At 43.5% G+C, this 22277-nt stretch overlaps 1 long non-coding RNA gene across 1 annotated transcript in view; it reads right to left on the bottom strand.

Moving 5' to 3' along the window:
• Positions 1-22277, bottom strand: part of LOC142246073 (uncharacterized) — a 315969-nt gene that overhangs the window by 63295 nt on the left and 230397 nt on the right. The window contains exon 2 of the long non-coding RNA XR_012724862.1: positions 13531-13640. This is a non-coding gene — a long non-coding RNA (uncharacterized LOC142246073). The remainder of the gene's footprint in view (positions 1-13530; positions 13641-22277) is intronic.

Below are 22277 nucleotides of genomic sequence, written 5' to 3'. Positions count from 1 at the left end.
TCCGGCCACATTATCGATGTTGCTGCGTGTGACACCGATGAGCGATTTTGCATCGTTGCAAAATCGCTCATCGGTGACATGGGGGTCCATTCTTGATCATCGTTACTGCAGCAGTAACTATGTAGTTCGTCGCTCCTGCGGCAGCACACATCGCTATGTGTGACGCCGCAGGAACGAGGAACCTCTCCTTACCTGCCTCCCGGCCGCTATGCGGAAGGAAGGAGGTGGGCGGGATTTTACGTCCCGCTCAACTCCGCCCCTCCGCTGCTATTGGGCGGCTGCTCAGTGACGTCTCTGTGACGCTACACGGACCGCCCCCTTAGAAAGGAGGCGGTTCGTTGGTCACAGCGACGTCGCCAGGCAGGTAAGTATGTATGACGGGTCTGGGTGATGTTGTGCGGCACGGGCAGCGATTTGCCCGTGTCGCGCAACAGATGGGGGCGGGTACCCACGCTAGCGATATCGGGACCGATATCGCAGCGTGTAAAGTAGCCTTTAGTTAAACTTTCAAACATTTACATAGCTAAAACCAGTTGTGTCTTGCCGCACCAAGGCCCTCCATGTAACGACGAACAACATCCTTATGTTCTTGGGCTGCAGCCCTCAGCCTCCTTGTCGATGCCCACACATCATGGATTCTGGTGTATCCTGTAGATGGAATGGGATGGTTTAACCTTTTTAACATTTCTCAAACGGAAAACCTCAAAATTATCCCGTTTTTAAGGTACACTTACGAATGTGGGGACGGTCATGGTCCTCATCTGTATCGGAGGCTGAACTCCTCTCCCATCCTGCTTCCGTGGCCCCAAAGGCTAGGGGAACACAAAATCAGCCATATGTGAACACTGGGAATCAACCTTGACCAAACCATGTCGCAAGGATGATTACCACTGACAAGGTACTAAGCCGGCAACTCGCCTCGAGGAGAGCCTGCACCTATCTCCTGTATTGAGGCAGGTGAGTTACATTGTCCTGGAGAGGACCCACCTGTTCAGAAATGCCTACAATCTATAATGAACTCGCTGCCGCCCGACCACCGTGCGGAGCTGCCGCCCGACCACCGTGCGGAGCTGCCGCCCGACCACCGTGCGGAGCTGCCGCCCGACCACCGTGCGGAGCTGCCGCCTGACCTACACCCCACCTATTGTCTCCTCCCCATAATCCTATAGAATGTAAGCCCGCAAGGGCAGGGCCCTCTTCCCTCTGTACTAGTCTGTCTACTGTAACTTGTATATGTATTTTGTATGTAACCCCTTCTAATGTACAGCACCATGGAATTAATGGTGCTCTATAAATAAATAATAATAATAATAATAATGTCTGTGTGTTAGCCAGAGGCAGGGGAGGACGGCGTGCAGCACAGAGATCACAGGGAGGAATGGCGTGGAATCTGGTGTGTGTCTGAGTGTGTGTATATGAGTGTGTGATCTGATGTGTGTGTTGTGATGTGAGTGTCGGCCACATGCAGGGGAGGACAGCGTGCAGCATACCTGCTGGGACTGTCTGCTGTAGATCACAGGGAGATCTGGGAGCCACATAGACGGCCAGGGCTGGGAAGTATGACGATCCTGGGAAGGGGGGGTGTATCTGCTTTTTGTGGGGGTAAACCTACCCCCAACAATGTCTCCTTGAGAATAAGACACCCAGTAAAAATAAGACCTAGTGCCTTTTTCGAGGCAAAAAAAAAAAATAAGATAGTGTCTTATTTTCGGGGAAACGGGGCATATAGTCTGTCACCAGTCTGCATTGCTCATACAGATGCTGCAAAATATACAATGTCAAATTCCATGGGATTGCAACAATGCAAAAAAGGTGTTGCTCATGCAGACTGTTCTGTCCTTCTATAGCCAGGAAGGCTTGCTTTACTACCTAAGAACCGTTGTGGTGGGCAGAGAGTGTCCTAACCATAGGCAATTATTACTTTGTTAAAATATCATTACAAACATTATGTGGTGTAAAAAGTAACACAAAGGAAATACATTTTGAAAACTTTCCCAACAATCCAATATACCAATAGAAACAAATTCAAAATGTGTAAGAAGTCATGTGGTATATTAGTCAGTTATAAGAAACAAAATCAATCAGCAAAGTAAAAAAAAAATTGAATGGAGAAAAATACATGTGAAAAAGAAAAATATATTTATATATACAGCTCTGGAATAAATTAAGAGACCTCTGCAAATTTTTCAGTTTTTCTGAATTTTCTCTTTCTAGGTATATTTTTGAGTGAAATTTAAATTGTTCTTTTATTCTATAAACTACTAAAACATATCTCCAAATTTCCAAGCAAACAATTTTGCATTTATTTTCTGAAAATGAGAAATGGTCAAAATAACTAAAAAAATGTATTGCTTTCAGACCTCAAAAAGTGCAAAGAAAACAAGTCCATAATCATTTAGAAACAACAATACTAATGTTTTAACTCAAGAAAAGTTCAGAAATCAATATTTTGTGGAATAACCATTATTTTTAGTCACATCTTTCATGCATCTTGGCATGCTTTCCAACAGTCTTCACATTTCTTTTGGGTGAGCTTATTTATGCCACTCCTGGGGCAAAAATGTAAGCAGTTCTTCTTTATTTGATGGTTTGTGACTATGCATCTTCCTCTTGATTACATTCCAGAGGTTTTCAATGAGGTTAGGGTCTGGAGATTGGGCTGGCCATGACAGGGTTTTGATGTGGGGGTCCTGGCGCATTGACCTGCTGGAAAAAACAGTTCTCAGAGTTGGGGAACATTGCCTGAGCAGAAGGAAGCAACTGTTTTTCCAGGATAATCTTGTATGCGGCTTGACTCATACGTCCTTCGCAAAGTTTAATCTGCCAAATTCCTGCCCATTTTGTAGAGTAAGGACGGCGTCACATGCTACGATATATCGGGCGATATGTTCCCGGGGTCACGGATTCCGTGACGCACATCCGGTGTCATTAGACATATCGTAGCGTGTGACAGCTACGAACGACTGTGAACGAGTAAAAATACTCACCTTATCGTTGCTCGTTGACACATCGGTCATTTTCAATTTGTCGGTCCTCCTTCTGTGCTCCGGTTGTTCATCCTTCCTGAGGCATCGAACATCGCTCCGTGTGACACACCAGGAACAACAAACACAGCTTACCTGTGTCCCGCCGGCAATGCGGAAGGAAGGAGGTGGGCGGGATGTTATGTCCCGCTCATCTCCGCCCCTCTGCTTCTATTGGCCGGCCGCTGTGTGACGTCGCTGTGACGCCAAACGTCTCTCACCCTCCTAGAAGAGGATGTTTGCCACCCACAGCAACGTCGTCTGGGAGTTAAGTGCATGTGACAGGGGTTTAATGACTTTGTGCGCCACGGGCAACTAATTGCCCGTGAAGCACAAATGACGGGGGCGGGTATGATAGCTCGAGCGATCGCACGATAGATTGTACCATGTGACACCGCCCTAAGGTAATCTTCTCTGATTAGTCTACTTTTTAGCTGTGACCATCATCTGGTCGTCTAATGGTTAGACGGAGACCTGGAGAGGCGTACAAACTACAGTGTCTTGAACCCACTGTGAAATTTGGTGCAGGATCGGTGATGATCTGGGGATGCTTCTGTAAGTCTGGAATGAGTATAACTGTCATTGGTGATGAGAAATAAAATGTTTAACTGTGGATGAAATATGTTTTTTAGTTCCTTTATCTTTGGAAACATTTAAATGTTCAGTAAACATATTTTTAACTTCCGACTGGTACAACCATTAAAAAGCAACTGGAGAGAAATGCATCTAATGCGATATGTGCTATTTTTAGAATTACAATTCATACACTGACCAAAAATATAAATACAACACTTTTGTTTTTGCTCTCATTTTTCATGAGCTGAACTCAAAGATCTAAGACTTTTTCTATGTTCACAAAAGGACTTTTTTCTCTCAGATATTGTTCACAAATTTGTCTAAATATGTGTTGTTGAGCACTTCTCTTTTGCTAAGATAATCCATCCAACTCACAGGTGGGGTATATCAGGATGCTGATTAGACACCATGATTATTGCACAAGTGTGCCTTAGGCTGGGTTCACACATAGCGACAGCGACAACAACGTCGCTGTTACGTCACCATTTTCTGTGACGTAACAACGACCTTGTAAGTCGCTGTTATGATCGCTGCTTAGCTGTCAAACACAGCGACGCAGCAGCGATCATAACGTCGCTACATGCGCAGAGAGCAGAGAGCCACGCACACTGCTTAGCACTGGCTCCTTGCTCTCCTAGCTACAGTACACATCGGGTTAATTAACCCGATGTGTACTGCAGCTACATGTGCAGAGAGCAGGGAGCCGTGCACACTGCTTAGCGCTGGCTCCCTGCACTCCTAGCTACAGTACACATCGGGTTAATTACCCAATGTGTACTGCAGCTACATGTGCAGAGAGCAGGGAGCCGGCACTGGCAGCGAGAGCGGCGGAGGCTGGTAACGAAGGTAAATATCGGGTAACCAGGGAAAGGGCTTCCCTTGGTTACCCGATGTTTATCTTGGTTACAGCTTACCGCAGGCTGACAGATGACGGCTCCTGCTCCCTGCTCGCTTCATTTCGTCGCTCTCTTGCTGTCACACACAGCGATGTGTGCATCACAGCGGGAGGGCGCCTTTGAAGAAAACGAACCAGGGCTGTGTGTAACGAGCAGCGATCTCATAGCATGGGCAAGATCGCTGCTCAGTGTCACACACAGCGAGATCGCTAATGAGGTCACTGTTGCGTCACCAAAACCGTGACGTAGCAGCGATTTCGGTAGCAATCTCGCTATGTGTGAAGCACCCCTTAGGCTGGTCACAATAAAAGGTCACTCTAAAATGCCGATTTTTCACACACCATAATGCCACAGATGTTGCAAATTTGGAGGCAGCATGCAATTGGCATGATGACTGCAGGAACGTCCACCAGAGCTGTTGCCCATGAATTGAATGTTAATTTCTCTACCATAAGCCGTCTCCAAAGGCGTTTCAGAGAATTTGGTAGCACATATAGCCAGCATAACAATCCCAGACCACGTGTAACCGCACAATCCCGGGACCTCAACATCGAGCATTTTCACCTCCAAGATTGTCTGAAACAATTCACCTGGAGTGCTGCTGCAGCAATGCTTAACCAACAAATTTCTGCACAAAATGTCAGAAACTGTATCAAAGAAGCTCACCTGCATGATTGTTTCCCATATTAGGGTCTCCACCTGACTGTAGTTCGTCACAGTAACAGACTTGAGTGGGCAAATGCTCACATTTGATAGTGTATGGTATGTTTAAAAGGTATTCTCTTCATGGGTGAATCCCACTTTTCACTGTACAGAACAGATGGCCCACTGCATGTACGATGTTGTGTTGGTGCGCTCACCAATGCTCTCTTGTTTGCTGATATCAATGTTGTAAATCGAGTGGGCCATGGTGGTAGTGGGCTTACAGTATGGGCGGGCATATGATGTTGATAATGAACAGAGGTGCATTTTATTGATGCCATTTTGAATACACAGAGATACCATGATGATCATGATATCATGACATCATGATAATGCATGACCTCATGTTGCAAGGATCTTTATACAATTCCTGGTAAGGGAAAATATCCCAGTTCTTTTTTTTAGCCAGCATACTCACTGGACATGTCACCCATTGAGCATGTTTTGGATGCTCTGGATCAACGTATACAACAGCGTGTTCAAGTTCATGTAAATATCCAGAAACTTTACACATCAAATGAAGTAGAGTGGTCCAACACTCCACAGGCTACAGTCAGCAACCTGTAGAAGACGATGTGAAGGAGAGGTTTTCAACTGCATAAGGTTTTGGTTTCCCCAGATTCCCCCCAACACTGCTAAACTTCTTATTTTAGAGTAGTCTTTTATTGTGGCACACCTGTACAATAATCTTGCTGTCTAATCAGCATCTTGATATGCCACACCTGTGAGGTGGGTGGATTATCTCAGCAAAGTAGAAGTGCTTAACACAGATTTAGATACATTTGTGAACAGTATTTGAGAGATAAATGCCTTTTGTGTACACAGTAAATTAATTAGATCTTTGCCTTCAGCTCCAGAAAAATGGGAGCAAAACAAAAGTGCTGCATTTATATTTTTGTTCATTGTATACTGTTTAATTTGATAATCCTTCTACTTCCAATCCTAGTAGGACCTTGAATTTCCTGAACAATCATGTATTATATGCTTGGAGGATTTGCATGGTGTAAGAAATTCTCAAATAAATGAAGCAACCTATTTTCAATTAAAAAAAAATATTTTTTTGCCCACTCAATTTTGGATTTACAGTATGGCCAGGTTTCAGGATAAAGAGAACTCCAAACCCTTCATGTTTCCAAGATCATAAGTCATCCAGACCCAATTTAGCACCCGTATCACAAAATGAATTTTATGAATTGGGTCAAATGCATAATGTTATAAAAATGTCAGGTAAGGGATAGGAATAAGCGAAAACAAACTGTAAAGTTCAGGATTTGTACTGAACACCGGATGTTCGAGTCCCTCACCCAAAAACAGACTTTTAACTGTAAAAAGGAAGAAAAGTGGATTTATATTGCAAACATGCTAATATTTTTGTGTAAACATTATAACAACCAGTAAAAACAAATAGTGGATGATGGGCAGTACCCTGGACTTGAACCTTTACAAAACACACATAGAAAAGTTACATCAATATATAAAGGATTCAGAAACAATAAAGCTATCGATATTATAGACATAATGGTAATACATAGTTCCTTTTTGTCAAAATGATCCCAGATCAAATAATAATTGATTGTAAGTTTTCGAGCAGGGCCCTCATTCCAACTGTAGCTGTTGAATTATGTACTATTTTGTTTTGTATTTGTCTATACAACCCCCCATCGGATTGAAAGTGCTGCGGAATATGTTGGCACTATATAAATACATTTTTTTATTATTATTGTTATTATTATAATAAAGATAAAGTGCAACTACCCAAAAAAGGAGTAGGTATTTAGGGTGCAAAAAAGGTGCCAACAGTGCAGATGACAGACCCATCAAACGTTTATTCGCATTTTGCATGCTATATGATCAGCACTTCTCCAGATCAGGAGAAAGGTAATATCCGTTGTGATCTGCAAGGACTTTTAAGTTGTGCAAGTAACAGTCATGTGACTGGAGCAGTGGCCAATGAGTGGAGACTTCAAGGGTGCATGCGCGAATAGCGCAAGCACTCTCCACTCGTTCACTCCGGCATCAGGTGATGCGGGCATGATGGGGAGCTGGGATGCATTACCATGGCTCCCAGTCATGCACACACATAAAAGAGATGCTGTGGGGCAGCGGGGGCATCGTCACTTTCGATCAGGCATGCATCACCTGACGCTGGCATGGATTAGTGAGGTGTATAAGGACAGGAGTGAACACAGTTTTGGCGAAGTGACTCAGTTAACTTAAAGGTCCTTGCAGATTGCAATAGATGTTACCTTTTCCCCTGATCTGAAGAACTGTGCGATGGTATAGCAAGGGAAACGTGTGTAATCTTTTGACAAAACTGTGTTTACGTGGATTTTTGCCCTCTCCTTGTATATTACTTGATAGTTTCTCTGAACTGATGTACAGTTAAAATATCCCTTATGGATTTTGTGTATCACAGACTTTACCTGAAGGTTCAGTTTCTGTTCGATATTGTCATCGATCAAAGCTTGTTGAAAGCTGCAGAGCAGCCAATCAGCAAGCTTTTCTGGTTTGGGCACTTCAGGCCCCATTAAACCCATGTCAAATATTGACATGGCTTTCATAGGCTGGTGCACCACTGTGAAAAAAAAATCATTTTAAAAAAATGATGTGAGCTCCCACCCTGATTTTGATAGCCATCGAGGGTAAAACAGACTGCTGGGAGCTGCAAACCCAAGCAGTATGCTTTATCGTGGCTGGTTATCAAAAATAGTGGGGATCCCAACATGTTTATTTAATTACACTGTGTGCAGAATTATTAGGCAACTGAGTATTTTGATCACATGATAATTTTATACATGGTGTCCTACTCCAAGCTGTATAGGCTTGAGAGCCAACTACCAATTAAGTAAATCAGGTGATGTAAATCTCTGTAATGAGGAGGGGTGTGGTGAAATGACATCAACACCCAATATAAGGTGTGCTTAATTATTAGGCAACTTCCTTTCCTATGGCAAAATGGGTCAGCAGAGAGATTTGACTGGCTCTGAAAAGTCCAAAATTGTGAGATGTTTTGCAGAGGGATGGAGCAGTCTTGAAATTGCCAAACTTTTGAAGCGTGATCATCGAATAATCAAGCATTTCATGGCAAATAGCCAACAGGGTCGCAAGAAGCGTGTTGGGCAAAGAAGGCACAAAATAGCTGCCCATGAATTGAGGAAAATCAAGCGTGAAGCTGCCAAAATGCAATTTGCCATCAGTTTGGCCATATTTTAGAGCTGCAATGTTACTGGAGTATCAAAAAGCACAAGGTGTGCCATACTCAGGGACATGGCCAAGGTAAGGAAGGCTGAAAAACGACCACCTTTGAACAAGAAACATAAGATAAAACGTCAGTTCTGGACTAAGAAATATCTTAAGACTGATTTTTTAAAGGTTTTATGGACTGATGAAATGAGAATGACTCTTGATGGGCCAGATGTATGGGCCAGAGGCTAAATCAGTAGAGGGCAGAGAGCTCCACTCCGACTCAGACACCAGCAAGGTGGAGATGGGGTACTGGTATGGGCTGGTATCATAAAAGATGAACTTGAGGGACTTTTTCGGGTTGAGGATGGAGTGAAGCTGTGGTGGCTGCTGCACGCAATATTGATCATAAACAGATCAAGCAACTGACAGAATCTATGGATGGTAAGCTGTTGAGTCTCATCATAAAGAAAGGTGGCTATATTGGTCACTAATTTGGGGGGGGTTGTTTTTGCATGACAGAAATGTTTATTTCTAAATTTTGTGCAGTTATATTGGTTTACCTGGTGAAAATAAACAAGTGAGATGGGAATATATTTGGTTTTTATTAGGTTGCCTAATAATTCTGCACAGTAATACCGTGTTTCCCCGAAAGTAAGATAGTGTCTTACATTCTTTTTACCCCCAAAAGTCCCACTATGTCTTACTTTCGGGGTATGTCTTATATTGGAAAAAAAATCCCACAGCAATCGCAGCAAGTCTCCATGCAATGTACCGTATGGGGACTTGCCGCGATTGCTGCACATGAGGGCACTGAGGCTGCGTGTTTTTGTATGTTGTCCGTGATCCTGATGGACCACAGACAACATTACTGAAACATTTCTCGGAGGCCGAGCGTTCGGCTGAGCGCCTGACCGCTGGCATGTCACAGCTCTCAGCTGAGCGCTCGGCCGCCGGCATGTCAGGGCGCTCACCTGGGCGCGAGGCCGCCGGCATGTCAGGGCACTCAGCTGGGCGCTCGGCCGCCGGCATGTCAGGGCGCTCAGCTGAGCGCTCGGCCGCCGGCGTGTCAGGGCACTCAGCTGGGCGCTCGGCCGGTACTGTAAAGAAGAACTGGGTGCTCGGCCACCAGCATGTCAGGGCGCTCAGCTGAGCGCTCGGTCGCTGGCATGCCAGGGCGCTCAGCTGGGCTCTCGGCTACCAGCATGTCAGGGCGCTCGGCTGGGCGCCCGACCGCCGGCATGTGACGGCTCTCAGCTGGGCGCTCGGCCGCCGGCATGTCAGGGCGCTCGGCTGGGCGCCCGACCACCAGCATGTGACGGCTCTCAGCTGAGCACTCGGCCGCCGGCGTGTCAGGGCGCTCAGCTGAGCGCTCGGCCACCAGCATGTCAGGGCGCTCAGCTGAGCGCTCGGCCACCGACATGTCAGGGCGCTCAGCTGGGCGCTTGGCCGGTACTGTAAAGAAGAACTGGGCACTCGGCCGCCAGCATGTCAGGGCGCTCAGCTGAGCGCTCGGCCGCTGGCATGTCAGGGCGCTCAGCTGGGCGTTCGGCCACCAGAATGTGACAGCGCTCAGCTGGGCGCTTGGCCGGTACTGTAAAGAAGAACTGGGCGCCCGGCCGCCAGCATGTCAGGGCGCTCAGCTGAGCGCTCGGCCGCCGGCAAGTCAGGGCGCTCAGCTGGGCGCTCGGCCACCGGCATGTCAGGGCGCTCAGATGGGCGCCTGACCGCCGGCATGTGACGGCTCTCAGCTGGGCGCTCGGCCGCTGGCATGTCAGGGCACTCAGCTGAGCGCTTGGCCGCCGGCGTGTCAGGGCGCTCGGCTGGGCGCCCGACTGCCAGCATGTGACGGCTCTCAGCTGAGTGCTCGGCCACCGGCATGTCAGGGCGCTCAGCTGAGCGCTCGGCCGCCGGCATGTCAGGGCGCTCAGCTGGGCGCTCGGCCGGTACTGTAAAGAAGAAAAAAAAAAAAAAAAATAAATAACGCTTTCCGTTTACTATGTCTTACTTTCGGGGTACGTCTTACATTAGCCGACCCCCCCAAAACCCCCACTACGTCTTACTATCGGGGGTGTCTTACTATCGGGGAAACACAGTAGTTACCTGCACAAACAGATGTCCTCCTAAGATAGCCAAATCTAAAAATACCCCACTCCAACTTCCAAAAATATTAAGCTTTGATATTTATGAGTCTTTTGGGTTGATCAATATCTATTGTTGTTCCTAGAGCTGCCTGCTTTTTCACCAAAAGCTGGAACCTTTGTTTTTATTTGTCAGCCATTATTTGGATCCTCAACAACATGTAGACTTACAGGAATTAAGTTCTAAAAAAACCTTTACCACAACACCAATGAAAGTATTAACACATTTTTTATTGATATATAAACTACATAAAAAAAAATAAAAAGTGGGAAACCAACAGGTAGAAACAGGAGCGCATAACATGAATGATAATATATAATAATAATATTTATTCATTTATATAGCGCCATTAATTCCACAACGCTTTACAACACTGTACCCATTGGGGCTCACAATCTATATTCCCAATCAGTATGTCTTTGGAGTGTGGGAGGAAACCGGAGAACCCGGAGGAAACCCATTGAAACACAGGAAGAACATACAAACTCCTTTGAGATATTGTTATTGGTTGGATTTGAACTCAGGACCCCAGAGGTGGAAGACAATGTAATAAATTGAAAAAAATATCAATGTGATGTAGGAATACAGATATGTAAGAATACTATATCAACGTATTTTATAGCAAAAAGTGTAAGATAACTAAGCTTAGATCAAACAAAATGTATCTTACAGCAAAATAAAGAAGTTAAGCATCCATATAAAAGCTCCCAAGAGTGGGCTGCAATACCAAGACAGGTTATTAAACTTGGGGTTATTTAGTTTGGAAAAACGAAGGCTTAGGGGGATCTAATCACAATGTATAAATGTATGAGGGGACAGTACAGAGACCTTTCCAAAGATCTTTTTACACCTAGGCCTGCGACTGGAACACGGGGGCATCCGCTGCGTCTTGAGGAAAGAAGGTTTAATCATAATCACAGACGAGGATTCTTTACTGTACGAGCAGTGAGACTATGGTACTCTCTGCCGCATGATGTTGTAATGAGTGATTCACTACTAACATTTAAGCAGAGCCTGGACGCCTTTCTTGTAAAATATAATATTACCAGTTATGTATATTAGATTTTATGACAGGGTGTTGATCCAGGGAACTAGTCTGATTGCCGGATGTGGAGTCAGGAAGGAATTTTTTTCTCCATTGGAACTTATTTGCCACATTGTTTTTTTTGCCTTCCTCTGGATCAACATGTTAGGCTACGGGTTGAGCTAGATGGACTTAGAGTCTCCCTTCAACCTTAAAAACTATGATACTATGATACTATGAAATGAGGATGAAAAGTTTCTTATTTTTTACTATCTGGCAATAGGTCCCTGTCCCAGTACCACCAAATATATTGGACAGAACTGAAATTTGCTGTTGGGAAAAGTAGCGATACGAACATTCAAGAACTGGAAATAAAAGCATTGGGTAAGAATCTACCGGAAGACAAAAAATCTTAGTTTGCATTATTTGAGCAATGCTAAATGTAAGAAGACCCATAAATTGGGACATTCATGATCTCATATGATCTCATGTTGTGTGTATGGCTGATTTAAAGGGAACCTGTGACCAGATTTGGGGCCTGTAACCTGCGGCCACCAACAGTTGACTCTTATATACAGCATTTTAACATGCTGTATGTAAGAGCCCAGGCCGCTATGTAGAGCGTAAAAATCACTTTTTAATGCTTCCCTTAATGGTCACTGTGGTGTAGTTGGGTCATATGGGTGTTTCCGTTCTCTTTCGACCATCTTTGTCGTCTTTCTTCTGAAGCCGGGGTGCATGAAGTGCACTATGTCATCCACACTTGCCAACATTGAGGTCCTGCAGAAGCACACTCAGGTAAAAGTATTGTAGAGCGTCTGTGCAGGACCAGTGAGTGTGTATGACATAGGACGTGTCATGCACACAGGCTTCAGAAGGAGGACAAAGATGGCCGAAAGAGGAGGCGCCGTCACCGGAGAACGGAGACGCCCATATGGCCCAGCTCCACCGCAGTGACCATTTAGGTAAGTATTATAAAGTGATTTTTACGTTCTACAGAGCGGCCTGGGCTATTATATACAGCATGTTAGAATGCTGCATATAAGAGCCCACTGGTGGTGGCAGCAGCTTATAGGCCCCAAATCTGGTGACAGGTTCCCTTTAAATCCTCTGATAGGATGTTGGATTTTCATGACTTTTTGTCATTTCTAATTACTTGTAATAGGTTTACTGAATTTATATTTAAAGATTAATTGATAGTATTTGTTGTAAAAAAATCTTTTAATATTTTGGCTGCAAAGTTTGATCTTGATATTACGCAGTAAGGTAATTAAGACTAATTAATATAATACATGGAATTTCAATTTTACACAATATTTGCAAAGTTTGTTTTTGCTTTGCAAACATAAAATGAAACTATTAATGTGTTTTTAATGGGATTCTGGACTTACATTGCAGTAAATATAAAGTACCAGAAGGCAAACTAAACAATGTAGAAACTTTTTAAAAGCCAGAGGAAAAAAATAAACTAATGTATATTTACTATTAATAGCTTAGTGAATACTCTTTCCAGTTTTATACCAGTACTTACATCAGTTTTAACTATAATTTTGTGCACTGCATGTGATTTTATTGTGCAAATTTTAATTACATGCAAATGATATAGAATACATTTATGCAGATTTTGTATCCCCTTCTAATACAGTAATTAAGATGAAAGCATAGCACTTTAATGAGCTTGTTAAGATAGACATTTTCCTGATTATGTTATTCAAAACAAACCCCAAAATGCAAAAGTCATTGCACCTAATATTGTGATAAATACCAACAGAGACTTTTAAACTCATGGGATCTCCATGGGCTGCCTTATTTAAAAAGCATGTTAACTAATGTAATAACTGGCTGCATACAAATGAGTGTGATTCTAATGTACCTTGTGTGAGACGCAGTGTAAAACTTTAGTTTCGACTGCATGTAATTTTAATTTAATATATATTGTTTATATAATAATTTACATTGAGTGTCTATTGCCATTTTGTCTCACCTGAGGAAGTGGACTCTCAAAGTCCTTGGTCTGCTTGAGCAGTTGTTTAGCAGCATTCGCTGGTGATGTTGAGAAGCTGGAGAAATGGAGGCTGTAAAAGCTGGATAGCACTGTTTGGAGACCAAAAGGAAAGGTAAATACAGTTTGTACAAAGATCGAAATCAAAGTTTGGATAATGGCACAAACAAGAAGTCTTACAGGCCCAGTCACAAACAACGAGTTACCAGTGATCCCGACAACGATAAGACCTGACAAGCATCGCTGGTAAGTCGCTGGGAGGTCACTGGTGAGATGTCAAACAGTCAGACCTTACCAACGATGCAGTAATGATACAGGTCGCAGTGGCGACCTGTATAACGATCTCAGCAGTCATTGGGACCCTGTCACACAGCGTCAAACACAGTGATGTGTCCTGCCCAGTAGGACATCGCCTTTGAAGAAAATGGTCCGGATCATTGGTCAACGACTAGCGATCTCACGGAAGGGGCCTGATCGCTGGTAGGTGTCACACATAACGATATCGCTGATGAGATCGTTGCTGCGTCACAGAAACTGTAACTCAGCAACGATCTTGTTAGCGATTTCATTGTGTGTGACGGGGCCTTTATCCATGTAGTAAAGATAAGTAGGTCAGAAAACTAATGATAAAGATACAAGGGTGGCATGGTGGCTCAGTGGTTCAGAGTCCTGGGTTTAAATTCCACCAAGGACAGCATCTGCAAGGAGTTTGTATGTTCTCCCCATGTTTGCCTGGGTTTCTTCTAGGTTCTCCAGTTTCCTCCAGACTACAAAGATATACAGATAGGGACCTTACCGTATTTTTCGGACTATAAGACACACCGGACCATAAGACGCACCCTGGTTTTAGAGAAGGAAAATAGGAAAATAAAACTTTAAGCAAAAAATGTAGTCATGACACACTGTTATGGGGCGAGGATCTGCTGCTGACATTATTAAGGGGGTAATGTCCCCAAATTCTCTACTAAGGTACCCCATCCTGGCAATGATCCTCCTGCCTTGTGTATATATTTATGTCCCTCATCCTGGTATAGCCCCATCTTGCTATATACTGCCATCCTGGTATGTGCTCCCATCCTGCTATATACGCCATCATCCTGCTATATATGCCATCATCCTGCTCATATACCCCCATCATCATGCTCATAAACCCCCATCATCTGCTCATATACCCTCATCATCTTGCTCATATACCCCATTATCCTGCTCATATACCCTCATCATCCTGCTCATATACCCCCATCATTCTGCTCATATACCCCCATCATCCTGCTATATACCCCCATCATCCTGCTCATATACCCCCATCATCCTGCTCATATACCCCCATTCTGCAGCACACAAAAAAAAATAAATAAACGTTTACACTCACCTTTCCTCATTCCACGCAGCGTCGCTCCTCCTCCTCTCTGTGCTGGCAGCGCTGTGTGGAGCCTGCCACGTTCCCTGCAGCATCACGATGTCCTCCAGTCTGCCGGCGCGACTGTGTGGACACACGTGCGCACAGCGATGACATCATCGCTATGAGCCCCGCTAGTTTCCATACAGCCGCGGCCAGCAGACTGGAGGACATCGCAATGCTGCAGGGGAACGGTGAGTACATTCACTGCGCCCCGCGCTGATGATGATGCATGGGGGGCAGTGAATACAGTCGCACATGATCACTCCAGGCTGTAGTTGCCAGGGGTGATCACGGCCGGCTGTTAATTATGCGCGCTTCCCCGCCCATCACCCTGCCCACCTGTCAGTGCTGGCTTCAGCGCTGAGAGATGGGCGGGAGGATGGGTGTGCATATGTAATGAGCAGGCCCACGTGGTCACGGCAGGCGCTGCTGCAGCCTGCTCGTGCCCCTGATGACCCGCTCCACCGCAGCACTCTCATTCCCCGCAGCCATGCCCTACATTCAGACCATTAGACACAGCCCCCACTTTCCCCCAACATTTTGGGGGAAAAAAGTGCGTCTTATGGTTCGAAAAATACAGTAAATTGTAAGCCCCAATGGGGACAGTGTTGTTGATGTATGGAAAGCGCTATGGAAATATATAAATTAATAAATATTATTTATAATATAGCATTGTAGCATATCCCAGTGGTACAGCAGACCTGAGTATGTTAGTAGTCTTACAATTAGTGGTAAAGCAGAGTAGGGCATTGTAGCAGATTGGAACAACACAAAAGACCTGGATATATCAGGTGACTTACTTATAGTTGTGTATCGGAGCCTAGCAGTACAGCAGAGCTGTGTATGTTAGTAGGCTCACCAATAATGATGAAGCAGAGCTCGGCAACACAGAAGACCTGGATATATCAAGTGACTCATTTATAGTAATTCAGGAGATAGAGATGGTCAAATTCTAAAATATTTGGGTTTGTATTATTCATCTTGAATTTTTCATACCACTTGTGTATTTGTCATGAATAACAAATCTAATGCAAGTCAATGAGAAACTCAATTAATTTCCAGCGGACCTTTCGAGGATTTCAGGTGGGATTGTAAAAATGGGAAAATGGATGGAAGAGTGCTGAAATTGTATGGATACAGCATGGAGGAGATAGCAATACCATGCCCCCTAAAAACATGCAAACTGGAGAAGACATGTGTGAGAACCTCATTTGCCTATAGGGTAAGGAGAAGAAGTGGATTGCACATAGTGCTAGATAAGAATAGACCTTATGTAAATTTAAAATAAATAAAAAAAAGTGTTTTTCGAATACTGTTTTTAAAGGGATAGGGAAGGTATAAAAAACAATGATAGTAGCAGTATATTATCTACGTAGATTAAAAACTGTACTGGAAGTCCTTGGTGACCTGCACTGCCAGGTTGAAAAAGGTAATTTGTTAAAGCTGGAAAGAATAGAGGGTGAGTCAAAGTTCCACTGTGGGAGTACTTACAGTTCCGGTGTGAAGTCATATAGTTTATTCCACGGCTGCTTTGAGAGGAATGGTCTGTAATACAAGATCCAATGCAGATCAGGGATCCTGCATCTGATCTGTTTGGTGCACGCTGCAGGGAATGAGGATGCTCTTTCCGGCAGTGTTGCTTCAGACAAGCGAGGGTGATCCAAGGTAACTTTGGCATGGGATGTCACGGGGGTGCTGTGGTGGCCTGACAGATTCAAACTTCTGATGCGTTGTGAAGCATTAACCTTCTTCCCTAAGGAAGATTTGTCCGTATAACATAATGCCCTGGCCATGTAACAACCAGCTTCAGAGGGAGCTAACGGCTGCTGTTAAAGTCTTCCAGGGTTCCATGGCGCAGTTGGCCATTAGAAAACCTGAACCCACTGATATTTTGCTACTCTCTCCTTAAGCCACAGTCAGGCTCCCTGATACATTCTCTGGAGAGAATGAAAAGTTTCACTCCTTTAAGGAGAACTGTAAGTTACTTTTTTTCCCTCAGGTCCTGATCTTTGGGGAATGAAAGTCAATGGGTAGGGCTAATAATCTCCTTGCTCTGGGAGGGTCCTCAGACTTGGGCTTTCTCATGACAGTCCCTGAATGTACATCTGTGGATAGATTTTTTTGATGCCCTTGGAATTATCTATGATGAACTGGACAGAGTCATGGTGGTGGAGGACACGATTATGGAGCACTCCCAGGGTAGACACACGGCTGAATGATACTGTTCAGAGTTCAGCCAGTAGTCCACCCTGGTGTCCTGGAATGACTCGGCTTTGAGATGCCAGTTCAGGAGAGGACTATTTGACCACTCTGGCCCTTCATCCTCAACCTAGTTCTTTGGAATAGGCAATGACCCAGGCCACACATATGGATTGGAGTTTGTGGGAGAGTGGAGTGACCCAGAGAGATGCCACATTATGCCCAGCCAAGTCCGAAGTTGTTCAACATGTGGAACCCATGGAGGTCGATGCCACTGACTCCAAGGAGAAGGAGAGAAAACGACGACGAGATTGGAGGCTATATTCCTATTGTGGAGGCTCAGAATATTGGAGAAAGGACTGCTCCTCCTGCCCTCCCTGTTCCAAGCCATCGGGAAATGCCTAAGTCTGGGTATTAATCGAGGCGATCACCCAGGCTCTCAGGTATCCTTTTACTCATTCCAGAAAATTATGTTGAAGGTGGAACTTTGTGTGGGAAATTGTGGTGTTCCTGCTTTTGCTTTTGTGGACTGTGGATCCTCCATGAATTTCATTGACTCTAGTCTGGTGTCCAAAGCTAAGCTAGGGACAGTTAGGCTAGAGACTCCTATTTACCTCATTAATATTGATCACACACCATTGTCTCGGAATGTTGTTGAATTTGTTTCTGAAGATTTTCTCCTTAAAGTGGGGTCCCTGCTTCAGGAACATATCTCATGTCCCATCTTGGACAAACCTCCCAGCAGGACTGGTGCTGAGATTCCCCTGGTCACAGATGCATTACCCTGTTATTGATTAGGAATCTCGTGATATTGTCAAATGGGGTCCTAGCTGTTCTAATGGTTGTCTTTCTACTATACAAGTGTCTTTTACTAATCTGGAGAGTATTCTAGAGTACCTTAAAGATATCGAAGATGTGTTTTCTGAAAAAGAGGCTGATGTTTTGCCACCACATCGCCCCTATGATTGTACTATTAATCTGATTCCAGGAGCCCAATGCCCGTTTGTACAATATTTCTGGCCCAGAATGCACTGCTATGAAAAATTACATCTCTGGTAGTCTGCACAAAGGTCATATTCGTTCCTCTTTCTCGACGATTGTGGAGGGGTTCTTTTTCATTAAGAAAAAAAATATTGTGGCCTATGCCCATGCCTTGATTTTCGTGAACTGAATAAAATGTGGGCGGAGACACAAACTGCCCAATTACTGACTTCCATTGAGGTTCGGTTCAAGTCAAGGTCACAAACTAAACCTTATCTTAAGTTCAAGGCACTCACCGGTTCTTGCTGTGCAGGAATTTCTTTATTTACAAGTAGAGGTTACATTCTTGGGCTAGCGAGGAGGGGGAGAAACACCTGACAAGTCTGACGTGTTGGGTGTTTCTCCCCCTCCTCTCTAGCCCAAGAATGTAACCTCCAATTGTCAATAAAGAAATTTCTGCACAGCAAGAACCGGTGAGTGTCTTCATCTTTTTACATTTATTTGGATATACCCCTACTCTTGAACAAGCACACCGGAGTTGCAAGGAAATTGTCTGGTTACTGGATTAACTAGATACCGCATACAGTATATATTCAGCAGTATTTGTTCAGAGCAGTGCCCCAGGTTCTTTTCTTTCATGTGAAGTTATCTAAGGTTTGAATGTGCCCTGCGAACCAAACCTCCAAAGGTTCGCTAATCTCTAGTTACATTAAAACTTAAATTTTGCCTCCTATCTAATTTGCTATTTTTAATAGTTTTAATGTTACATTTTAGAGGCTTTTTATATATTGTATTTTTTCTCTTCTTTTGTCTCATGTTTTATTTTGATCTTTATGCTTGGTTTAATTGGGTAATTTTTTTCCACTGCACATCCTTTATTAATTTTGAGCTTCATGCTATGCCATTCATAACCTGAACTTTGGAAATGCCTGTTTGACAACAGATTCTTATGTCACTAGGAAACATCAACACATGTATATAAACTATTCACTGATTCACTGTTCACTATTCACTATTCATTTTCCTATTCTTGTTTCTTTCTATTTCCATATTATGGTATACTTATGTTTTGTTTTTGTTTTTCTACACTGTCACTTTATATTGCTTATTACATAATTCATTGTAATTTCTTCCACTAAATAGTTTCATACTTTGAAAATCTATGTATTTATAGTTTTAAGACTACTTATAAAATATATACTATTCACTGGTTCATGCACTGTCATTTTAATTTGATCTGTATATGCTTGCCATTCCCTCGGTTGTCTGTAGCACATGCACCCCTCTCTGCCGTGCATCCTCATGCTGCCTTTGACATCTAGTTTCTGTGTCGAGACTCCTAACAGAGGCTCCACAGACTTTTTTGATTTGCATATTTCCCAGGGGGCAATGCACCTAGGATTTCCCTGTGTTGAGCGCCCTTGTTGGCTGTTGGCAGTGTTTTCTCTGGCTGGTCTCCCCGAGATCAGTGATTGTTTTGTCTTGTTGGTTTACAAGGCATTGCTCCCACCTGGCCAGAATCCTACTCCACACTGATGAGGGGCAATACCCCGAAACAGCTGTATGTGGATGGATACCTGGCCTTGGTATTTCCCTTGTCATATCTTTAAACTTGTCAAAGAGTTGGATATTGACTAAAAGGACCACTTAATATGGTGGTTATGGTGGTCTCCTAAAAAGAGGCACTCCTTTGCCTAGGTCCTTCCCAGAGGGATATCTGGCTAGTTTCTGTGTCGAGACTCCTAACAGAGGCTCCACAGACTTTTTTGATCTGCATGGTTTGTGAGTGCACCTGATTGCCCTGGTGATACGACCTTGCACCGGCTGCACGCAGACTACATTTACACCACAGATGGTTTGGTTGGTGTGCTCTGCTTCATGTGCATGCGCCATTTACTCCAGCCCCATTGGTGGAAGCAGGGGTACATGTTCTGGCTCATTAGGGATACTATTAACCATCTTACAGTCATGTGACATGCAATTCAATAGCTCTTAAGGAACTGTGGGGCATTATGTGGCACCTCCCCTTGGAAGCAATGTTGTTAACACCCGAAACTCGTGTTTGGGCATTTTTCTGTTTCTCGCAGCTAGGGATTTGCATTTCTTATTATGTGTAATAACTACTATGTTACTTTATTTATGCACTTGGTAGACACCTGATATGATCAATGTGTGTCATTTTACTATACAGGATTGTCTTTCTGTGTTTCATATATCTTTTGCACTTTTTATGGAGATTATATATTGTTATATACTCATCTTAATTTACCATGATATTACCTGACTGCCAGTGTGCTGTGTCTCCTTTGAATCACAAATGTTTATGTTTATTTTAAGTGTACCTTAATAAAATATTTGTAGTTTTTAGCCATATGCTCTTTCTGGTCTCCTGTTTTTCCTGACTGCACACAGGGAGTGGCTTTTGGGTCTAAATGACTATCATTTACCTTGAATATATATGACCTGAGAACCTATTTAAAATGTGTCCTTTGGATTTTTTTTGCTTAGAATTTGCTCTGTTTCAATCACAGCTATTTTCAGGTCTAATATGAATTTTAGGGCCCAGGATGAGACGTGGCTCTCAAAAACTAATAAAGTGTTCAATGATGATTCCAGCATAGTTTTAGATATTAATACAAATGCACACACGTGGTGGTGCTACAATCAGGTTTAGAGACCTCTTGAAAAAGAAGACAAAGACATGGTGGACCCATGCTTTTTTTTAGACATATATATATTCAGAAAAGGTTAATACCTAGAGGTTTAAGGATTCAAATCTTTCCCTCATTTCCTATTGATGATGAGGTATTTTAAAGTAAATGGGAAGAACTAGCTAATGCATGCTCAACAGGATTCATGGAGTTGCTCATTAGTCTAAACCAGACTACTGTTAATGAGGTAGAGAAGCAAATTGATGAATTACAATTAAATCTTTAAAAAGACTTGCCTAATGATGGCTTTAGAAAAGCTCTAGGAGGAGGTGGAGCAGGATTTCCAAGGATGGGAAAAAAAAGTTCAAGAAAGCTAAATCTAAAATGTTTGAGTGACTTAAATGATAAACAGGCAAATCAGATGTATAAATGGAGGTCAATGACTGACCGGTCAAGCCAATCTTCCAATTTAGTTTTAAATCTTGTTCAAGATTAGTCTTTATTACATTATATACATCTGATGAGGACATACAACAGAATATGTCTAGATGAACTCTTGACCAATATAATGATAACCCTCATTCATATTGAAATAAGACTTTGCCAGTCCAAAAGTAAACACTTCTTCAACAATAAACAAGATGCAAGAGAGCTAAAAGTAGTCTAATTAATTTACACAGGAATACTTTAACTCAAACCCAAGAGGAGGTACTGAATAAGGGATTAATGTTTTCGCCTACTAACTCATTTAATCTCTTTTCAGCTATAAAGAATCTCTATTTGTTTTCACGAAAATTGATTTTGAAGAAACTGCATAACTGTCAAGTGTCTCACTGTGGTTGGAATAGTGAAGCTGAGTAGGAAGTATTATTGCCACTGGAAGAATTATTGAATGAACAAATGGTAGAGACCCAAGGTAGGGTTCCTAAAACCATTGTTCTTAGATCAACGAGTGTTCTCCTTTGTCCTTATGTTCAGCTTGGGAGTTCACCAAATTAGTGATTCAAGATTATAAATGGTCTCCACACTAGGAAAACATAGCAACGTAAGCCATGCACAAAGATGTGCTCTTAATGAATTACTGTCCTTAGTGATGTGGTATTCAAAGTTATGGACAAGGGGGGACATCATTAGTTGGTCAATAGATAAATATGAAAAGAAGCCTGACTCACTCACCCCAGGGCCTTAGGTGACTCGGTGTCGGGCCGGTCTAGTCCAGGGTAGTCAGCGTTGGCAGGGCCCGATTCTGTGACCCTGGTGGAGTCAATTAATGTGGCGGCAATATTGGGGAGAAGGTAATAAAGTTTATATATGATTTGTGACGCCACCTGTGGTAATTTGCAGCTATGGAGCCGCAGCTGCTGGAAGGGACCTCCAGGGCTGATGTTATGGCAGCTGAGGTGTTTCTTGCTCTCCACAGGTAGAGCGGGTACCCTGGGGCAACCTTTGGGTGCTTGGTAAAGTCTATGGTGTTTGTGGACAAGGTGCAGGATAAA

Source organism: Anomaloglossus baeobatrachus, chromosome 7 (genome assembly GCF_048569485.1).
Source record: "Anomaloglossus baeobatrachus isolate aAnoBae1 chromosome 7, aAnoBae1.hap1, whole genome shotgun sequence".
In the NCBI taxonomy this organism is placed as follows: Eukaryota; Metazoa; Chordata; class Amphibia; order Anura; family Aromobatidae; genus Anomaloglossus; species Anomaloglossus baeobatrachus.
The sequence above is the reverse complement of the archived record's forward strand: the minus strand, read 5'-3'. Positions and strand labels throughout refer to the sequence as shown.